Below are 6,534 nucleotides of genomic sequence, written 5' to 3' on the forward strand. Positions count from 1 at the left end.
GAGGAACTTGAGTAGCCAAATATCACTACAAGCAAGAGGCACATCTCTTAACTGTATAGTATCAGTCTGGGTGCATGGCTGCAAGGGTCAGAAGTGACTCTTGTCTATTTTGAGTCCAAAGGAAATTTCCCGATTATTTATTTCCCGATTATTTCTCCGAATCTGAGGAGATCAGGAGGATCAGGCAGAAAAGTAGCAAGACCAGAGAAACTTCCAGAGCACTGAAGTAAAAAAAATCCACAGCAGGAACAGCCAGGAGTGCCTCCTTGTACCCCTTCAAATCCACCTCCCAGGGGAGGGTGGGTCCGTAAGCCACTGAGACTGAATCAGGCACTTCCCGGGCAGGAGGGCTGGCCTTCTTTGGGGGGGGGGTGCACATCTGCACTCAAGGGAAGGGGCTGCTCTCCCAAAGAGAGGCTTAAGTGGGATTGGCCGCTGGGCAGCCCCAGAGGACAAAAGCAAATGCGTGCCTGCGTGGGGGGCAGCCTCCTCCCCACAGGATCTGCTGGGCTTCTTCCTGGAATGGTGGCACCACTCTCTTGGTCTTCTCATTTCTTATTTAAGAAATGGGAGCTTCTAGGGGAATATTGTTGTGATGAATATAGGAACCCTTTAACACAAAGCAAAACACATCCTCGAAGTTCTTTCTCTTTTTCTGCATATCAGCCAGGTGCTTTTATCTGCTATGGAAAATAATAGAGAACGCAATTAAGGAATTTGAAACTGTCAGGAGCATGGCATGGCTTAAAGAAAGGACATCGTTGTTTTGTTTTGTTTTCCCACTTGTTTTCTCTGCTAAGGGACTTCTAGGTGCCAGAGGTCACTTATTATTTGTTATTCATGTATTCATTTTGTTGAGTCTCAGGATCCCATTTTGGAAGCCTGACTGATTTGCAGCCTCTGTTAAACATAATTTCTTACTTACGGCTCCTTTACCTGCTGCCGGTGCCTCCACTCCAGGTTTTGCTGGACCTTGACTAACCTGCCTCTTCAGGCTGGTCATAGTCTCACCAGATTGTTAATTTGTAACTCTGGGAAAACTCTCTGAATCATTCTACTGGGAATTATTCCACCCCGTGGTGTCCTTGGGTAGCAAAGGATATTGACACTGCAGTTGTTAGATTCCCCTAACTGTAGAAACCGATTAGAAATGAGCAAAGAGGGTGAAGGACAGGAGACAGGATAGAAATATATCCTCAGACATAGGTAAAGATACTGAGAGAGAAAACAATCAGAAACATGCCAGCGTTTACTGAGGTATGCAGTAAAATGTTCCCATAAGGCTGACTCAGATCCATTCTGGAAATAGCAGGGGTATACATTATAAAGAAAATGCCAACTCTTACTTAGAGGTTTAAAAAAAAAATGACAACCAATATAACAGTGTTTGAAAGAAAAAAATGATACTGTTATAGCAAAGGAAACTGAGGCAGAAAGATAGTTTTTGATTTGGAGTAAATGCCATACACAATGGCAGCTCTACTAAACCAGACCCAGAGCCAGTGAAAGAAATCCAGCCAGATTTCTCACGGCAGACCCGTAAGCAGACGCTTGCAGCCAGACCTGCTGATGAGGTACAACATGCTGCCTTTTGAACTTTATTGCCACTTACTCCCCCAAATTGAGGACATATTTGAAATGCTAAGCAATTTACCCTGTATATCAAGGCTATTGTCTTGCTCAAACTCTATGTGCCAAAAATATTGACACATGACCCAATGATGCAAACAACCTATTACTTACTTTCTGACTGACATGCAACCCTTTTGTTTAGCTAAAAATTTCCCTCCAAATCATTCTAACAATTATCCTCCTGACTCCTCACGCATGAGAGAAAGAGTAGTCACCATCCCATTTTTTATTTTTCCAAGTCAAATTCTTAGCAAATTTATTCTAGATTCAAAAAATAATTGCTATTTTCTCTCTATCTCTTCTCAGGGGTGGGGTGGGGGGAAACTTCCAGGACTACCATGACTTCCTCTCCTGGTGTACCTGGGAAATGTACCATTCAGGGCTGCTAATGCATGGAATATACGGACAGTCTTGCTAACTCCTATTATCATCACTGTGTCTAGAGTCTCTGTCAGTTCAGAACTAAAATGTCCTCCTTTGCCTCCAGAGTACTTTAAATATCCCAACAGTATCTGCATGTATATAATGCCCATCTGTAGGATATCAAATCGTCTTGACAAACGTCCCATATCTCCAACTGTGTGTGTGTGTGTGTGTGTGTGTGTGTGTCTGAGAAAACTGAGAGGTTACACAAGACAAACTTTTTCGGATTATATGCACATCCAAAACTTACAGTCTTCCCTGATAGACATAGGGTCATGTAACGTGGAGAAAACAAGGGCAAAAATGAATCCACGTAGATCAGAAATGATTAGTCAGCTCCACTTTCTTTTCTACCGCATTATTGTACATGATTCATTTTAAATGCAAGAGACTAGGAAAAAATTGACTTCTTTTTAATGAGGTTTGATGTATTCAACCTTGTATTATTAGTGAAAATAGGATACCTTGTTAGTTGGAAAATACGTATAAAATAATGCACTGTTTTGAATAAATTATCAGGTTGATAAGTATATAATGACAATATTGATATTGCTTTACATTTGCAGAGACTGTTGGCAGTTTACAAAGCACATTCATATTCATCACTTTGCTCAATCCTCATAATTCTCTGGGCATTATTGTTCATATTTTATAGATAGGATCCTATGGCCCAGGGAGTTCAATGACAGGTAGTAAGGGAAAAGCTAGGGTCAGTCTCTTTAGGTTTCTGCCTGCAAACCTTTTTTAGAAGTCACTTTTACCAAAGAAAACCAAACAAAAAGAAGGTCTTCATTGTCTCTTATCTACTATCTCAGGAACAGTCTTCCCTACTACTCTTGATCTTCCCAAAAGCAATTCAAATCTCCATTCTTGCCTAACAGAACTTTTGCCTGGAAGTTAAATTTTGAACTCCTGTCCTCATCCAGTGGCCTTCACAATGTGACCTAAATGTAGCCTCAACTAGTTCTTCAGTCCCTTGTCCCTTTCACATTGTCTGTGTTCCAACGGCACCAAACTCAGGAGTCCTTCTACATACTGTAGCTTGTGTCTTTGTACCCACTTTTTAATTTTTTCCTAGAATGCCTTTTCTTTATCCTTCACCTAGCAAATTTCTACCTATGACCTGAGAACCAGCTGAGACAGCCTCCTGTATGAAGCCTTTCTTCCCCTCTTAGGACATGTACACAAATTTTGTTATTATTAATGCCAAACGAAGTTGAAATAACGTGAATGAGTTTCCTAAGGGTCTGGACAACATTTGTTGATCTTTACTCCCTAGAACCTAGCACAATGTCTGGCATTCAATAACTAGTTACAGAATTAATAAATAAAGTATCCATTATCTCTCTGACTGCAGAAAAAATACCTGCATTTAGTAATCAGGTACATTTAGTGCATTTAGTAATTTTTTAATCAAAAAATTTTATAGCAATTTTACTTCTGAGTATGTTTCCAAAATAACTGGAAACAGGTTCTCGAGGAATATGTGCAACCCCAGATTCTTAGCAGTATTATTCACAATAGCTGAAATGTGGAAACAACCCAAATAACATCAGTGGATAAACGGATAAACAAAATATGGAACAGACCCACAAGGAAACGTTATTCAACCTTAAGAAGGAAGGATTTTCTGACATGCTATACTACATGGATGAACCCTGAAGACATGTGCTAAGTGAGATAACCCAGTCACAAAAAGACAAGTATTGTATGATTCTACTTACATGAGATATCTAGAATAGCCTAATTTTTAGAAACAAAGTAGAATGGTGGCGGCCAGGAACTAGGGGCAGAGAGAAACGGGGGTTGTTTAATGGGCATAGAGTTCCAGTTTTATACGGTAAAAAGATTCTGGAGATTGGTTGTACAACAGGGTGAATATGTTTACCACAACTGAACTGTACACTTAACCATGGTGAAGATAATAAATTTTAATTGTTAAATTAATTTATGGGTATTTACCACAGTAAGATATTTTTTAAGTAAAAAGAAAACTCTTTGAGTGACATGCCCTTGTTAGTTAAAGGAATGAATGAACTAAAGAAATTATTTTGAATATTGCAGTATGTGTATGGGGGTGGCATAGAAAAAGGGTGGAACAAGAAATAAAAGACAAAATATTTCTAAGAGCTTGCTTTCTGGCTGGAGAGACAGAAATCAGACATATAAAGTGATGATATAATTTCAAAACAATAGATTTCCATAAAAATAGTTAAATCACTATTGGAGTCCCAAGATTGAGTAAAGAGTTTAATAGAGTTAAATTGGATTAATCTTGGAGCTCTTCCTGGAGGAGGTAGATGGATAGCTTGGTTTTGAAGAAGCAGGGTATGGGCAATATAGATATAGAGGGTAAAATGGTTGAACTATTTGGGACCAAGATATACTTGCTTTGTAGGAATTAATTTATTAAATTCTTTAACAGCTCTATCAAGAAAGTACTGTTTATAATCTCTCTTTTGAGCAAACTGAGGCTAAGAGGGGGAGGTAGCTTATCTAAAGAGAATGTGTAGTAAAGGGCAGAATAAGTTTTTTTTTTTAATGTTTGTAATTTTTTAAAGTATTTTATTCATTTATTTATTTTTCCCCATGTGACACTAAAATTTTATTTATTTTTTATTTTATTTTTTCAGTGTGGAAAGATTCATTGTTTATGCACCACACCCAGTACTCCATGCAATACATGCCTTCTTTAAGCCTTCCTTAAGGCGGGCACGTATTGCAGAGTAAGGTTTTAAACCCATGCCACCTGGCTCTGGCTTCCATGCATTTATTCAATAAGCTATGTTTTGCTCTGCTCTCTGCTTGATTCCTTTATGAAGTGGCTCTCAGTGCCTCATTTCTATATACCCTTCCTGAGTTCCAATGGTTTTAACAGTTTCCAGAATGCAACATATTACCACAGGAGAGCTTGGAATCCAGCTCACGGAATGTTCACAGAGGGCTCAGTGAAATAAAATAGTTTAAGAACAATATGAGAAATTCAGTTTAGAGAGACAATTTTTCTCACATGGGTCACTCCCTTTGACACAGGATTGAGGTTGGGGAGCCTCCTCTCGGAGAGAAGAGTCCCACTGTCCCAGGGGAGCTCCTCAACTCTGTAGTTCCATGGACATTCTTCCCAGATGATGTTCTCGTGGGTTAGCACTTCACGAAAGCGCCTCTGCATTTTGCATGGTATATTCAAGTGTATGAGGCTGCAGACTGTCATCAACATCACCAACTTTCATCAGAATTTACATCTTTTTCCACCCCCAGGGTTGCAGCAGATGTGTTATATTATTTTCAAAAGAAAATCAGATGTGGATAATAGGGACTGAGTGAGTGTGTATTAACTGGAGTGAGAGGGGTGGTCAGGAAAAGCCAACTCTTCCGTATTAAATCATATATATTAATATTTAATACTGAGAAAGTAATCGTAGTTAGGATGCTGCTTATAGAAAAAGACACTGCGTTAATCCATAGTAAATTATCTGAGGTAGAGTCAAATCCTAGAAGAACAAGGTGGTGATTATTTAATCTTTATTCTGACACAAACAGCCAAACTGGGAAGTGCTTTACCCATGTTCAGACTTTATTTTTTCCTGTTTAACATTCCCAAAACATATAAATCAGTAAGATTTTAAGTATTTTATTTCCATTTTTTAAGATTCTGTTTATTTTAGAGAGAGGGAGACGGCATGAGTGTGGGGGTGCAGAGAAAGGAAGAGAGAAAATCATAAGCAGACTCCACCCTGAGCACAGATCCCATAGTGTGGCTCAGTTCCAAACCCCAAGGTCATGACCTGAGCCCAAACTAAGGCTTGGACACTTAATCAAGGACACTTCACCTGCGCCACCCAGGTGCCCCCAGATTTTGTTACTTAAGTATCTTAAAATTACATTCAAATGATGAGGTCATAAATACTTGTTGATAAAAAGTGAGAAACAAGGGTACACATTTTCCTAGGTTCAAAGTGAAGGGAATCTCTTACTATTGAAACATTACTAGTTAGAAACAGAATCATTTAGATTCAGGTGAGTATAGATACAAAAAAAGAGAAAAGAGAACTATTCAAGTTTATCCAACTACCTTTCAGACAGAAGAACACTGATAAAATATTTCATTTTATTAATTGTAAATGAATTAGAGACATGTGGGTTCTGGTTTCCTCAGAATCAGCACAGGCTTAAAATGTAAGAGAAAATAACTTTTGGTAAATCCTATTTGGTATTTTGTTAACCCTGAACCGTTTTTGCTAAAGGTTCACTTTTGTGATTGAATTTAGAATAGAATACCTAAGTACAAAAAGAATGCATTGGGTTTTTAAGCTGAACATGTTTTGAAATTAATGACAATTTAAGGTTCTTCTAGAAACAGGTAGATTCATGCCCAAAGTAATGAATAAGTTCATTGTCTCTTGGTCTTACATCTGAGTGTGCCAGAACATTTTAAATTTTGCCTTATAAAATGTAAAGACCTGATATATGCTTTGGGAA

The sequence above is a fragment of the Mustela putorius genome, unplaced genomic scaffold, assembly GCF_011764305.1.
Source record: "Mustela putorius furo isolate JIRA1106 unplaced genomic scaffold, ASM1176430v1.1 tig00003898_pilon_pilon_pilon, whole genome shotgun sequence".
NCBI lineage: Eukaryota > Metazoa > Chordata > Mammalia > Carnivora > Mustelidae > Mustela > Mustela putorius.